Consider the following 16,776-nt stretch of genomic DNA (forward strand, 5'->3'; position numbering starts at 1 on the left):
ACTGTGAACGCTGTCATCCGAACCCGGTGCGCACCAAACAACCAGACCGAGACACACCTTTCTGTTTTGACTCCTTTATACGTTTTATAATCTGAATTCTCAGGAGGTCAAAACACTACCATATGTACTCACACAAGCGCATTTAGCCCAGCACACAGCATTGTTTTGGATGTTTGGTAAGTCATAAAATTTGCCTTTTGTTTTGTATTTTTAGGTTCTGTGTTAAAAATGACAGTGTGAAAATTAACCAAGATTAAATGTATCATTTTGTCTTACTCAACAGAGTGCTGGTAATGTCACCACAGTTAAACTCAGGACGTTTTTAGTGTCAAGATCTTCTTGCGCTTTTACTGTCATCCATTTAGCAGCTTCAGTTTACTGACATTCAGCTTAAGGGGACCTATTATGCCCATTTTTACAAGATGTAATTTAAGTCTCAGGTGTCCCCAGAATGTGTCTGTCAAGTTTCAGCTTAAAATACCTCACAGACCATTTATAAATCCGTGTTGTAAATACCCATTTCTGACTACAGTCAAGAACACGCTGTTTTCGTGCATGTGCCTTTAAATGCAAATGAGCTGCTGTGCCCCGCCCCCTCTCCACGATCACAGCTCCTGTCTCAATCGGATTCTCTGCCAAATACTAACAAGATTTGCTTGGTTTTGATTATCATCTATATCGCGATCACTCTTACTGATAGCATAGTTCTTCTTTCATCATTAAAGTTTATTAGTTCCATGCGTTTTAAAGCTATATCAGTTTAAACTTCTAATGGATCGTTTTCTGAGCGCACACAGACAGCTGGCTGTCAGATGTCAAGTCTCGTGAGTAACTTCTCTTTCACATTTTTTGTTGTGTTTAAACTGTCAACACACACAAGGTTCTTGTTCACTGTTGTCACAAAAACAAAATGGAGGTGCCATGGGTGGAAACGTGCAGATTAAGGGGCAGTAATATTATAATAATATAAAATCCCCTTCCTACGTCACAAGGGGAGCCAAATCTGAGTGGCTCGTTTTTCACATGCTTGGAGAGAAAGGCTTGCCAAAACAAAGTTACTGGGTTGTCCTTTTTCACATTTTCTGTGTTGGTAGATGCACCAGGGACCTGATTGTAGCACTTAAACAAGTCAGATTTTCATGAAATGTCTCCTTTAAGATAATATGAAGTCCTGAGACGTCCTCTCCCTGCATAACATATAGCTAACAAACCATTACTTAAAGCTAAAAAATGACAGCTTAACACATTTGTCTCAAAAACTGAAGTTCACTTTAGTTTCTTATGACAGTATGAATGTTATACCATGTGGTCAGATGTTTTCATCAGCATGAGAATATGTTCAGACAGGCACGTTGGCTTCATGGCAGTCTTTTGCAGCATGTTCGCTGTCCGTATCAACAAGCGCTGATTGGAGCTGGCTACGGTCATGTCAGGACAGTGCTGAGGTAAACAGTAAATCTTACACCCCTCCTCATCTCTTCAACCTGCCGCACTGGACAGCAGTTGCAAACGCTCAGAGAGACTGTAAATTTGATGCAGGTTGGCAAAGGGTGGTATGTTGTAAAAGAAAATCACTTGAGAAGAAGTGCATAAACTTAAAGGTTAAACAAAGAACCGCTATAGGTGACATAATGCTCTCTTTTTTGTCTATCTATTCATTTGTTAAAAAATGCAGTAACGCTTTACAACAAGGTCCCATTAATTAACATTATATGCATTAACTAATAATAAGCAATACATTTGTTACATTATTAATTTATCTTTGTTTACATTAGTTAATAAAAATTTCAAGTTCATGTAAGCTCAGGTCTATTAAATAGTATTAACAAAAACAACTTAGATTTTGATAATGTAGTAAATTTTGAAATTAACATTAAATATAATTAATAAATGCTTTAGAAGTATTTTTCATTGTTAGTTTATGTTAACCTATAGTTAACTAATGTTAACAAATGAAACGTTATTGTGATTTGTCACCAAAAATACATTTAAAAAGAAGCAATTCATACTCACAATGACAAAGACAGCTCTTTTATCATAAGAATGTAACTTCTGAACTAAAATTTATTTTGATGTTTTGTGGGAGGCATAAACAATAATAAAAAATCAGGATGATACAACTCATTATACTCATAAACTGAAATCATAATAAAGATATAAAAATTTCAGGCAATTTTAACTTTTTTTTTTATGATGAGACAAGGATAGTTCAGGTTGTCATTGTGACAAGGTGTTTTGTTCTTGTGTTTGATTTGAGTGGGTTTGCACGTGTTTTAGGTTCCTGTGTTTGAGTTTGCTGTTATTGTTTTTCATTGATTGTTTTAGTTGTTGCACCTGATGTTCATTTTGTTGATTAGTTTGCCTTTGCATTTAAATCCTGTGTTGTCCATTCTTGTTGCATTTTACCGGTTGTTCTGTTCATGTTTTTGGAGTCTAAGTATCTTGAGTATGAAAATTGTATTCAATAAAATCGTTACTGCCAGCAATTATATCCTGCTCTTCTTATTCTTGCTGCAACCGTGTGTGACAGAAGAACGGACCTAACAAATGGATCTAGCAGCAGAACAAATTTCTCAGATCTGCACCATTGTGTCCATTATGATGAAGACGGCCTGTGTACATGGGGATGGAGTGGAGCCCTGTCCCTTCTACCAAGGTGGATTAAGTGCGCTAAACTCTGAACCCTTGATAATTTTGGAGGAGTGTGAAGAGAGGACTATGCCTGTTTCGTCATGTCTTTGATGTTCCAACCTCTGGCTGCTCCGCGTCAACCAGAGAGTCCGTTCCTGAATTATCTGCCTGTTCCACGTTGGCCAAAGTGTCCGTTCCTGGATTATCTGAATGTCCCGCATCAACCAGAGAGATCGTTCCTGAATTATCTGAATGTCCTGCATCAACCAGAGAGACCGTTCCTAAATTACCTAAATGTCCTGTGTTGACCAAGGAGGACGATCCTAAATTATCTGCCTGTTTCACATTGGCCAAGGAGGTCATTCCTGAGCCAACCCTCTAGCACCACCCAGAACCTCCAAGCCCCTAACGCCACTTTAGCCTGTCGACCAGCCGGCTCCACCTTGGCTCCTCGCCCCACCTGGGACCATAGTTACTACCGCTCCACCGGGCTTCCTCGTCCCTCTGGCTCCACCTTGGTCAGTTGTCTCCATGGACTTTCGGGGAGTTTGTCTGCGACTCGTCCCATCACCCCTTTGGCTTCGTCGGACTCCACCTTCTCTCTAGCATCACCCTGGTTCTCAGTTGCACTGGCTCCACCTCAGTTCTCCGGCACACTGGCTTCATCTCGGCCCTGTGGCTTCGCCTTTGTCTCCAGGACCTTCTGTGTTGACCAGTCTCATCTGCTCTTCAGTCTGCCTGGTTCTACACCATCATCAGTTCCGCCTCAATCAGTCGTCCCCCAGATTCTGCCAGCCAGCTCCTCCCTCCCTCGACTTGCCTTGGGCCTGCATCCTGGTCTTCCTGCTGGGGATTCTGCCCTGGCTCGTCCCATCATCATCTCCGCCCTGGCTCCTCCATCCTCCGCGAGGTCCTGTTCAGTTTGCCCCGCATTCTGCCAGCAATTAGATCCTTCTCTTCTCATCCTTACTGCAACCATGTGTGACAGTCATGTGGTCATGTTTTTACTTGATCGTTACACCACATGACATTTTTACACTCATTAAAAGATCAGTAAAAGATCAGTAGATTAGTAAAATGTACAGATCAAAGATCAGTAAAAGATCAATTTTTGGTGAAAATGTAAAGCTGGTCTGATGTTACATGGACTGGGCAGTTAAAAACTTCTAGTATCATCAAAAGGAAAAAAAGAAAAGGAAATTAAACAATCATGAAAGAGTGTCTCTGTCAGGGAGTGAGCCAGAAGGGAAAGAAAGATAGAAAACAGGAAATAAGGGGAAGTATAGTGCAGTAGACACTAGTTGGTTGTCTACAGCCTGTCTGCCTAACAAGCATAAAGACGAAGAACCACCAACCTCTCTGCAGGTCCATAGAGAGACAGAACAGACAGAGAGAAAATGTTACAGGAAGTGCAGACAGGTGCACTGTGGGAGAGAGAGATGGCCTAATTCAATCTCTCTTGTTTCTTTCTTGCTATTTAACAGATGCTTGTCATCCAAAGCAACCTTGGGTTCACTAATTGGATGGACAGTTCCAGTGGTGCAACTTGAGATGTGTCTTACTCAAGGGCACAAGCAGGAGAAAGATTTCTTGCACTGTCTCATTATAAGCCCAGATCTTTAACCATTAGTCTACCAACTCTGTTTCTTTGATTCACTCACTCCAGATCGCATTTTAAATCATATTTTGTCTCCTCCCCCCTCGCTCTCATTCATTCATCTCTTTGAAAGTGCTGATCGAAGATCTGAGAAAAAGGAAAAATCTGAGAGGCAGACAGTGGAACAAATATATTAAAAGATGGACATATCAATGTAGGGGGCTAAAACATAATAAATCTTTTACTAAGTCATTTGTATTTGTTTGAAGATGGATGGATTTGTGTGTGTATGTGATTATCCTATCATCAGATTCACTGGTGCGGTTAACTGGGGAAATCCCTTCAATTACAGATGCCCATCTCAGACTCTAATCAGAAAGCATTCATGCACATACATAACCGACTTGTGAACACACACACACACACACACACACACAAACAAACACAAACACACACACACACATTTGATTCAGTTTTCATTCCCAGGGACCCTCAACTCCACATTCACATTCATGCAGCAGATATATGCACACACAAAAAAACACATTTATTATCATGCTTGCCATTACCCTGCTAGGCTTAAACAGAATTTAATCCCCTCATACAATCATATCAATTTGCCTGTGCACAATTATATGCTGCTTACTGAATCCTTAATGTGTGTATTTTCATAATACGTTCATTCGGTAATATAGTACAGGCCCAAAAACACCGGCTACACTGGTTAGGTATGTTTTGAAGCATGGCAGCTGGTTTGAGCTGGTTATAAACTGGTCCTGAGCTGGAGCTAGTTGCTTAGGACCAGACCTTGACCAGCTTAAACCAGCTCATGACCATTTAAGGACCGGCATAAACCAGCTCAAACCAGCTTCAATGCTTCAAAACATACCAAATGCAGCCTGTTTGAAAATTTTGCCCCATGTGAGGTTATTTTAAGTTGTGATAAATAATATTTATTGAACCTAAAAGATAATTTAATAAGATTGTTTATATAAACAATATATAAATTGTTTATATAAACTTTATTTAACATAACAGCCATTAATGCACAAATTAGATGGGTTACATAAATGCCTGAAATGTAGCTAGTTTATGCAGCTTGTCTCTAAGAAATGGAGACAAGCTCACGGAGCCACGTAAGATAATCCGTCCTGTCCTGTCCCAATAAAGATCTAACTTTGCATGAATTAATAATACAGCCATGACTGAGCACATGTTGGAAATAAAAGCGCTGAATTTAATTCTCTCTCTGTTGTCTATGCTCATCATTAGTCTCGTGAAGTCGTCTGCATTTTGCTGTTCACTCAGCTGATTGATGCTCAGGAAATGCTGCAGCACGGCCACCGACCGCATGTAACTTTTAAAGGGTTAGTTCACCCAAAAATGAAAATTCTGTCATTAATTACTCACCCTCGTGCCGTTTTACACCCGTAAGACCTTCGTTGATCTTCGGAACACAAATTAAGATATTTTTGTTTAAATCCGATGGCTCCGTGAGGCCTACATAGGGAGCATTGACATTTCCTCTCTTAAGATCCATAAAGGTACTAAAAACATATTTAAATCAGTTCATGTTAGTACAGTGGTTCAATATTAATATTATAAAGCGACGAGAATATTTTTGGTGCGCCAAAAAAAATAAATAAATAATGACTTATTTAGTGATGGCCGATTTCAAAACACTGCTTCAGGAAGATTCGGAGCGTAATGAATCAGTGTGTCGAATCATGATTCGGATCGCGTGTCAAACCGCCAAACTGCTGAAATCACGTGACTTTGGCGCTCCGAACTGCGGATTCGACACGCTGATTCATTATTATCCCTTTAACAAGATTCACTTGTTTAAAACAAGGTAATTATATAAACATTTAATATATAACCATTAATTCGCTAATAAACATCCAAGTAAACGCAACTCTATGGAAATTAATTATTTATTATCTCTGCGAGCGATCGCAGTCTGAGTATAGTTCTGTGTAAATGCATAGATAAACAGCTCTTTGTCAGCAGATATTTCATAATCTAGAACGACAAAAACATTCTGATATAACATACCAGTTGAGAAATGCAATAAAATACAATGTTTTGTTTGTTATATTCCAATATTCCAGAGAATATTATTCAGTTATTTAACATCCAGCAAATTATTCTTCACTCTTTACTTTTAGCCTTAACACCTTATAAATCTACTAAAACTGTAGTTTAAAATGAAGTATTACATTTCTGCAAAGTTGATATGACTCCTGTCTTTAATTTATTTTCTCCATTTGAAAACATTAGACATTCTACATTTATTTTGCTTATAGTTAACATTAGTGTTGCTGCTGATGCTTTTTATAAATACAATTATTTTTTGTAATATGAAGATTAAAATTAACATGAAAGACTACTAATTTTCAACAAAAACAGTTTAGTACCAATGCACTTTTTTATTTTTTGCACTTTCAAACCCCTCTATTTATTGGTGTATAAATAAGATTTGTTTTGTTTTCTATGCAAGGAGGGAGTGATTGTTATAAATAAAATGGTTTGTTCAGTTCAGTGGTGTTGAAATCGTGCCAAAAACATAAGTATATCAGTAAATAAATATCGGTTCTGCATATCGGTTATCGGGCACATAAACACAAATTATCGGTATTGGTTCTAAAAAATCAGTATCGGTCCATCACTAGTTATGAGTTATAAAAATGTATTTATTCTAAAAACGTCTGTTGATATTGTGGTCTACAGTAGTTTTGTTGTTGTTCTGTTTTACTCTTCCTTTTCTTTGTTGACTGTAAAACAATGCACATAGGCAGTGTTGCCACCTTGTGGACCAACTAATTACAGCCAAAAAAAAAGAGAAAAAAATCAAGGCACATTTGCCAGCTGAGTGTACACACAGAAAAATCAGGCTCAGGATGACAACATTTACATCATGTATTGCAAGAGAACACAAAATGGATTTGCGTACACTCTTTGCGTACCCTCGCAAAGCTTTTAAGTTTTGCACATTTTCTCAGGGGAACGCAAAAATTTTGAAATACATTTTTTCCCTCCCATCTCATATTTTTTTACACCACCATGTACCTTTATGGTATCCGTAGATACCCAAGGTAATTAAAACAATAAGGCCATATTTGTTAACATTAGTTACTAAGCATTTATTAATCTTAGTAAATGTTAATTTCAATATTTACTAACACATTATTAAAATCAAACGTTTTAATATTATTTAATGGTCGTGAACTAGTATTGCGCTAACAACGAACAGTTCTATTTTATTAACTAAAGATTAATAAATACTGTAACAAATGTATTACTCATTGTTAGTTTGTGTTAGTCAATGTGATAACCAACATTAACTAATGGCACTTTACTGCAAGTGTAGGTGTTACCAATTTTAAAATCCTCAATTTGCACTAAGACTATCATTGCAAAATCCTTACATATTTTCATGCTTGATTGTTTGTTTTACTATTTGTCAGATAGTAGGGATATTTTACTTGGGACCACTTTAACTGTAAACATATTCCCTGTTCCTCTTGGTCTATCCTGTGCGTGAGTTTTTGAATGCAAAGTGGGTCTAAGATACAATATCAAACATTTATAGAATGAGTAGGCAGCATCTAGCTTCCTTTTTTAAGATTGTACCCTGAAGGAGAGATCCTAATTGCAACAGATTCATTTTCCACATTCTGTTTGAAGTTGTGCTGTGTCAAGTATCAAGTGGAATAAATTCTCTCATTCCTCACTGAAATCCATGCCAACCCCAGCCTAACTGCAGAGCGGGGCACATGCCACGGCTGAAGCTGGGATACACAGGAAGACAGAGCTGGATAGCCATGTTATATAATGAGGTGCTAAAGAGATTAGTTTCATGTTGACACAACACAGTTCCTTTGAACTCCATCAGAATTATCAGGGGCTTCGCTGACCCAAGTATAGAGCAGTTGCATCCAATTATTAATGTTTATTGCATAAAAATACCTCAAAGTACAGTGATAGTAATACTATGATATTCTGATATTATGAATATGTAATTAACATTTTTAAATACCATAGTTAGAGATGTACAATATCTATACTATTTTGGTTTTCACCATATACTTGAGATTATTTCATTTACTGGAACCAGTCGATATTGTATTTTCTTTTTCTTTATTTAATTATTAGTGCTCATTTCCATTTATTTTTGCCATCATTTAACACTTATAAAAGCACTAACAATTTAAAAGGGTCCTTAATTATGATTTCACTTTTTTTTTTTCAAACTTTAGTTAGTGTGTAATGTCGCTGTTTGAGCATAAACAACATCTCAGTTACGACACTCAAAGTTCAATGCAAAGGCAGATATTTTCTTTTACAGAAATCGTTTTTTAAGGACTACAACAAACGGCTGGTAGGGACTACAATGAGCTTCTTCCTTGGTTGGTGACATCACAAACCCCAAAATTTACATAAACCCTGCCCCCAGGAACATGCAACAAAGCGGGTCAATTAGTTGAATCAACTCCACAGCACCTACATAAATTTATCCACTAACCATTCAGAAACGTCCAGTTTCATTCTAAAAGTTGTAACTTTTTCCTGAGTCTCTCCATCAGTGTCCGACTCCGGTTTGAACAATGTAAGGCTGAACACCGTTATTGACAATCGTCATTTTGGCTGCGTGAGATTCTCCAGCTTTGTTGTTGTTGAGCAACCGAAGCGCGAGCTGTTAAAACTCCGCCCTCTTTTGGAAAGCGGCCGGGAGCAGCAGCTCATTTGCATTTAAAGGGACACACAAAAAACGGCGTATTTTTGCTCACACACAAATAGGGGCAAATTTGACAAGCTACAACAAATGATCAATGGGGTATTTTGAGCTGAAACTTCACAGACACATTCTGGGGACACCAGAGACTTCTTGTGAAAAGGGGCATAATAGGTCCCCTTTAATAACACTGTTAAATTAAATATTTAGTAAATCTCAAAATATCTCAAATAAAATCTGATTTTATTTATTTATTTTTATTTATTTAAACATAATTGGCCACAACATAAAAAAAATTCTAATATAAAATTATACTTATTTAAAAAATGATAAATCTATTTGAATATAGTGAGAAAATACTATCAATCTAGTCCTGGTCCCAGCCTCACCTGTCTGCTTCTTTGCCTGCCAGTGGGATGCTGGGTAATAGGGTCCTCTTGTAGGATGCAGCAGGGCGCCCAACATCATGGTTGGAGGGTCGTAGCCCTAAACTGTGGAGGCCTCTTTTCCAGGGATTACCTAACACAAAACAGTTTCATTTAATATGTGAAATGCTTTATCTTCTTCTAGAGAGATTTAATTCCTCACACACCTGTTTTGATGGAGATGAGGTCTCTGTGTAGTCTGCGCTGTTCTCTGGTCAGTGTATTGATGTGGTAATGTTTAGCCTGGTCGAGTCTCTGCAGACCCTCAGCCAGTTTGGCCTCAGTCCTCTTCTCTTCTCGTCTCTGAGCCTCGCCGGGCCATGGCAACCAGTCTCTACGACGCATACCTGATGATGATGTTTCAAAAATATATTTACACAAAACTGATAAAGTAATATCAATTTCGTAACGAAACAAAAAACTGAGGTAAATTCAGACCAACAGCACAAATATAAGTACTGCTTTCATACAACATCTCAGTAAACAAAAAGTTATTGAGTAACTTGCATGTTAGACACGATATTGCCAGTTACTTTTCTCCATTTTTGCTCCAATGTTTCATTTTCCTCAATGAAAATAGGTCTAAACAAAGTTACAATAGAGCTTACCATTGTGTGTGTGTCTAAGTACCTTAATGAATTGGTTCATTCAGTGAATGAATCAGTGACTCGGTCATAGAGGCCCCAGCCACTTGTTTTCATTCCTAAATAATTCAGCATTTTGAATGAATTGGTTGAGTGAATGTTTCAATGACTCACTCATTGACAGTCACTTGTAATATGTAACGATGAGGAAAGCGCAGTGAAAAACAGCGCAGTGAAAAACATATATATATATATATATATATATAAAAATGACAAAAACACATACAATTATTAAAACTTAAAATAAAATGTAAAGGTCCGCTATTTAACATTTAGCCCTGTAGCGGTTAATAAAAATCTCAGGTTATGACTGTAACCATGGTTCCCTGAGAAGGGGAGACACTGCGTCTTGGATCGACGATATGGGGACACCATCAGCATATCCGGTGTCTGAAGCATGTGTGAACACACTCCTATTTTCATTGGCTGGCGACAGCCCATGACATCATAAGCAAAGTGCCCGTAGTACACGTCATCAACCTCTTTGAGACATGCAGGCAGACCCAATGGCATGGCAACGAGAGGCAGTGTCCAATTCCCCTTCTCTGGGAATCATGATTACAATTGTAACCTGCTCAACTCTTGCATTGTCAATACAAGATATTGACCAAAAATGTACGCAGCTCGTGATGGAAATAAATGTTTTGATGTTATTTCCATCAAGAGGTGCATCAATTTTGGTCAAGATCTTGTACTGACAATGCAAGAAGTGAGCACTCTCTAAAGTCTTCTCTAGCACATCCCAAAGATTTTCAATGAATTTAAGGTCTGAACTCAGAGGTGCCAATTCATGTGTGAAAATGATTCTTCATTCTCCCTCCTAACCATTCTTTCACAATTTGAGCCTGATGAATCTTGGCTTTGTCATCCTAGAATATGGCCATGATATGTCTTCCTACAGTTGTTTAATAAATGAAAAGCTACACATTCCATCAATTAGGGTTAAAAGAACTGTTCCCAAACATATAACATGCTAGAAACTTTTTTTTAAAGACATGGTCAGGATGCTTTTATGCAGCAGGCCCTTCCAGTATTAAGAAAAAGAGAGAGAGAGAGAGAGAGAGAGAGAGAGACCGAGTCCACAGCAGGATAAGAGATACAAGCTTTGATGAAGCACTTCCACCACAGTGTTCATCAGTTAAAGGTGAGGAGGCTGCATTCGGCCTGTTTGGGTCATTACTCATTGGATGAGTAATGGGTTTAAATAAAGCAAAATAGAGCCCCTGTCGATAAAACTCTAAATCTCCCTGTTTCATCGGCCCTATTAGCTTGAAATTGATTGAAAATAAACTATCAGTGTCTGGTCTTAAATCAGATGTTGTTGGCCTTGGTGTAACTGATCAGGGTTGGTGATAGATATTAAAACCACCGTAAGCATTTTTAATTGTCCCATTTAAGTTTATATCTTTTAGTCCCAGAGTTTGATTAGCTAAAGTCTGAGGACAGGTGTTGATTATAGGGGGATATTGCTCTAAGACAATATACTAAAGTCTTTGTAATTTCTTGAGTATATCAATTATTAAGATTGCTAAATGCTTACGTGACTTAAAAGCATTTGATGAACTGGTTTTAATGTGTGTGTGTGTGTGTGTGAGTGTGTGTGCATGTTTTTGTGACATATCAGGAAACAAATTTGTATAAATGACATGGGTATGACAGGTATCACAAGGAGAGGGTGACTTATGAGGACATTACCCCATGTCCCCATTTTTCAAAAGGCTTATAAATCATACAGAATGAGTTTTTTTGAGAAAGTAAAAATGTGCACAGTTTCCTGTGATGGGTAGGTTTAGGTGTAGGGCGATAGAAAATACGGTTTGTACAGTATAAAAACCATTACGCCTATGGAATGTCCCCACAATTCACAAAAACAAACGTGTGTGTGTGTGTGTGTGTGTGTATATGTCTGTGTGTGATAGTTAATTAACGCCTCAAGTGTCAACTTGTTGATATTCTCAAACATCCCCTGACCTTGGCTATCTCTAATTAAAATTTAGGACACCAACATTTTTGTTTCAGTATAAAATGTTCCCATTTCTTCCTCTTCCTTGTCCCCTCTGCTCTGCTCATACCAGATCTATGTGGTAATATTTACCTTGGACCAGTTCTTCCATGCCTTTGGGCATCACATATATGAGATCTCTGTTAATGATTGAGTCAAAGCTAATCTTTGTTTTTCCAATCTTGGAGATCAGATCTGTGTTGGCATATGACCAGTGCTAATTGTTTGGTTTTGTTTCAGATTGATTTAAACAGAATATTTGAGAGCTAAATGCACTTATATTAAAGCCAACAGACTTCACAATCCATTTTACTTCTTCATTAAAGGATTAGCTCACTTCTGAATGAAAATTTCCTGATAATATTCACCCCCATGTCATCCAAGATGTTTATGTCTTTCTTTCTTCAGTCAAAAAGAAATTAAGGTTTTTGAGGAAAACATTCCAGGATTTTTCTCCATATAGTGGACTTCAGTGGGGTTCATCGGGTTGAAGGTCCAAATTGCAGTTTTAATGCAGCTTCAAAGAGCTCTACACGATCCCAGATAAGGAATAAGGGTCTTATCTAGTGAAACGATCGTCCATTTTCTAAAAAAAAAAAAAAATTATGTACTTTTTAACTACAAATGCTCGTCTTGCTCTCCGATGCGCCACGCATTACGTAATCACGTAGGAAAGGTCACGACTGACATTGGCGAAAGTACCACGGTAGGGCAAAAAACATCTCATTTTCTCCTCTAACTTCAAAATCGTCCGACATAGTTGTTTTACCTTTTTTTGTAAAGGGCGATTGGCTTAGTCTTTGCACGTTCGCTTTGTAAACACTTGCTTGGTACTTCCGCCTACATTACGCATTACAATGTGATTATGCAATGCGTGGCACATCACAGAGCAGTGAAAGATGAGCATTTGTGGTTAAAAGGTATACATTTTTAGTTTTTTTTAGAAAACGACCGATCGTTTCACTAGATAAGACCCTTATTCCTCGTCTGGGATCATGTAGAGCCCTTTGAAGCTGCACTGAAACTGCAATTTGGACCTTCAACCCGTTGAACCCCAGTGAAGTCCACAATATGGAGAAAAATCCTGGAGCGTTTTCCTCAAAAACCTTAATTTCTTTTCGACTGAAGAAAGAGAAACATAAACATCTTGGATGACATGGGGGTGAGTAAAGTATCAGGAAATTTTAATTCTGAAGTGAACTAATCCTTTAAGATGCATTTACAAGATAATTTACAAGAAAAAAAAAATGTATAATGGGCCTTGAATCAATCCATTGAGAATTAATTGGATTGTGTGTTATTTTATATTTTATTTTGTTCTTGGAATAATGTGCACAGATGAATCATTCACAATAAGACAAAAAAAGGGTCAGTTCGGATTTCATGTTGACTTTAACACACACTCACAACTCTAAAATATTAACCATAAAGCATGAAAAATTCCAACCAAAAGCAATGAAAAGATATGAAACATGATTAGGAATTCATTTTTTTTTTTTCAACAGTGCATATTATTCATCAGCTAAGATAGCAGAAACAGATTGTATTATGTTTAAAGAGGCCATGAAGAGCAATTAGTCTCAATCATTATAATGGATACCAGCAAGAACAGGAAAATCATTTTAATACACCCGTTTTAATTATTGATCATTACGACCATGCAAAATAAATTCCTCATCTGCACTCATATCGTTCACCTGTCAAGTTTGTCGGCACAAAGGCATAACAATAGGAAAAACTGCCTTCCCCCCACGCACTATGACAGTCTCCATTTAAAAAGGCTTTTGTGGGCACAGCTGAGAAACCACAGCGGTTGAAGTGCTCTCATAAAACATTCAGCCTACTACCTTAAATCCTTTTTTTAAATAACAATTTTGCAGCATTATGGTTCATAATGGGAAAAAAATCATGAAAAGAACTTACTGTAAAGGGTGAGTCCACTTTGAAGTCAGTCCTGAAAAGCTGAAAAGTGACAGATTTCAAACTAAGAAACAGGATTTATCCTCCAGTGCTGGAGAAGTAAAAAAGTTAACACACTGACCCTTAATATAAAGCAATACGAAGGAAAATATGGCAAATAATCCAAAGTAAGCTAAATGAAGAGCATGCATAAGCCCTCAGGGTTGTAGTTACTCTGAGATGCACACAATGTCTTCTCTTTAGTTTGTTATTCAGACTCCTCTGTCACCCAGACGGTTACTAAGGGTAACTATAGGGCTCTTGACAAAATAATGACCAGTGACAATGACGAGCTCTCCATGGATACCAGAACATATTTATATTGGCTGACATGGATAAAGAGGGGAAGATCAAAGCAGGTCTATAGCTTGTTCTTCAATCTATAATGTACATTTTAAGGTGAGATCTGATTCAAAGCTTTTATGTTGGCAAAAGTTTATGATTTGTACAAATTGTATAAAAGTATATAAATGTTCTACAATTGCATTTAAGGCTTTAAGTGCTTGTCATTGTCTAATTTTTTACCCAACATGGACCCATGAGTAAGCAGTCTTGCATTTGTCATTGAAGGCTTGATGAAACATGTTCTGGTTGATCTGGTCTTGTTGAGTTCCTCACTGACTCTTTATTCTTTGGGAGATAATTATTACTTGAATGTAATGAGATCTGACTTCAAGGTGAAAGTTACAGTTTACTTACAAAAGAAATTAGGTCATATGCTATTCTTTAATATGTCAACACCATATATGCAGGGTAACCAAATGTGAACAGGTCTGCAAAGTAGTACAACTAAAATCTTTTTCTTTTTTTTTTATGTTTTTGAAAGATCTCTTATGCTCACCAAGGTGGCATTTATGTGATTAAAATATTGTTGCATTAAAATATTATTACAATTTAAAATAGCTCTTTTCGCTCTGAATATATTTTTAAAATGTAATTTATTCCTGTGATCAAAGCTGAGTTTTCAGCATCATTACTTCAGTCTTCAGTGTCACATGATCCTTCAGAAATCATTCTGATATGCTGATTTTAATATTAAGATTTGGTAACACTTTATAAAAAGTATAGTGTGATAAAGTACTTACAAATCACTTGCAAACTATTAGTTTATAGGTAATTAATAATTTATAAACCGGTTAATACATTAATAGACTATAAATAGTGATTTCTTTATTCATTGTTACTGTAACAAATTATTATTGTTTAATTAGCTCATATGTAAAGAGTTAGATAATGTAATGCTTTGTTAACAACTTATTAACAGTCAATAGTTCTAACTTTAGATTAGGTCATGGAAAATGGGAAAATTATATTAATTAAGCGCTTTAAATCAACCTTTATTAGACATTAATTGCATTCATATTCATTGTTTAAAATGTTTACAAATACATTGAGCGCACACACACACACACACACACACACACACACACATTTTATAGGGACTTACCATAGTTTTATACTGTACAAATTATTTCCCCTAAACCTAGCCCTAATCCTTACTGATGCATTTTAACATTATGATCTTATATGTAATTCATATTGACAACATTATTTTATTTATTTATTTTAAGTGGTTATGTATAGCTTTGGGGGAAGGCTTAGTGTATATGTAAATATTTTAATGAACTCTTAATAATAATGCAATAAATGTGCAATAAAGGTTAATAATTAATGTAACTTAATTAATGTAATTTTCCCATTTTCCATGACTTAATAGGCTGTGTGGGAACTAGGTCTCCTAATAGGACACAGGAGACTTCGAGCTGGGTGGAGCCAGTGGGGTCATAGGAAACCTTGAGCTGGGCGGGACCAGTGGCGACAGGGAAATATCCTCTTCCAATTCATCATAAAAGTTTGCAGAGGCTAGCTGCAGGTCACCCTCAGCGGCGGGAGTGTGGGCGGGTCTTCATTTCATCTCCATGAACTCCACGAGCACACCCACTGGAATGCACGGTGTAACCGGCTCACACACCTGGTCCAATCACCCATAAGGCTTGGGCTCCGGGGCGACGGATGGCTCAGTCCATCGTGGCAGACTCAAGCTCTCTGTCTGCGGTGGGTTCTGGCGTTCGCTCCGTGAAGTGTGTGGGCGGTGGCTGGGTGGGCTCTGGGTCCAGAGTGGGGCTGGTTGGGAAGATGGTGAATGTAGATGCTTTATTCACCAGCACCCACTTCACAAATGCAGTGAAATCTCCCCGAGGACCAACACCAGGTAGGTGTGCCTTGGATCGCTCGCTGAGGCTGGTATAATAAAACACACAAAGAGAGCGATCAGTATAATGTGTGAGGCACGCCAGATCTAAAAAGTTCTTTGTGTGTTCCTCTAATTTTCACTGGACGGCCGGTAAGTCCATAGTGAAGGGGGGAGAAAAAATGGCACAAAAATACTCTATTTGAGGGTTCTGTGTTCTGTCACGTGTGGCTGTAACAAAGCACACAATGAAAGAGTAGAGAAACAAATTCAGTTTTTAATACTAAGAGTGCGTTCACACTTGTAGTTCAGTTCGTTCAGTCCGGACCAAAAAAATAAACATTTAATCCTGGTCTGATTAGCGTTCAGATTGGCAATTTTATCACCGAATCAAAAGATACTGAACCTAAAGGCACAGGGATACATTCACAACCTGATTGGTCGAATTTTATGACGTGTTGCCTATTTTAAAATGGAACTAACTGAACATCCAAAACAATGCTGTGTGCTGAGATAAATGTGCTTGTTGTGTGTACGTAGCCTGCATATGATGGTCAGCTGGGAACTCGTGAAGAGCTTATAAAATGTGTAA

At 37.5% G+C, this 16,776-nt stretch overlaps 1 protein-coding gene across 2 annotated transcripts in view; it reads right to left on the reverse strand.

Annotated features, from left to right (window-relative positions):
- Positions 1–15,643, reverse strand: part of echdc2 (enoyl CoA hydratase domain containing 2) — a 31,167-nt gene extending 15,524 nt beyond the window's left edge. The window contains exons 1-3 of one of the 2 annotated variants that reach the window (XR_007926760.1): positions 13,958–15,643; positions 9,556–9,735; positions 9,353–9,482 (exon numbers count right to left, since the gene is read on the reverse strand). The gene's annotated coding sequence lies outside the window, so the exon portion shown is untranslated. Of the gene's footprint in view, positions 1–9,352; positions 9,483–9,555; positions 12,967–13,957 lie in introns of those variants that run through there. The other variant, XR_007926761.1, reaches the window with a different exon arrangement.
- Between the last annotated feature and the right edge of the window lie 1,133 nt (positions 15,644–16,776).

This window comes from Ctenopharyngodon idella, chromosome 20 (assembly GCF_019924925.1).
Source record: "Ctenopharyngodon idella isolate HZGC_01 chromosome 20, HZGC01, whole genome shotgun sequence".
NCBI lineage: Eukaryota > Metazoa > Chordata > Actinopteri > Cypriniformes > Xenocyprididae > Ctenopharyngodon > Ctenopharyngodon idella.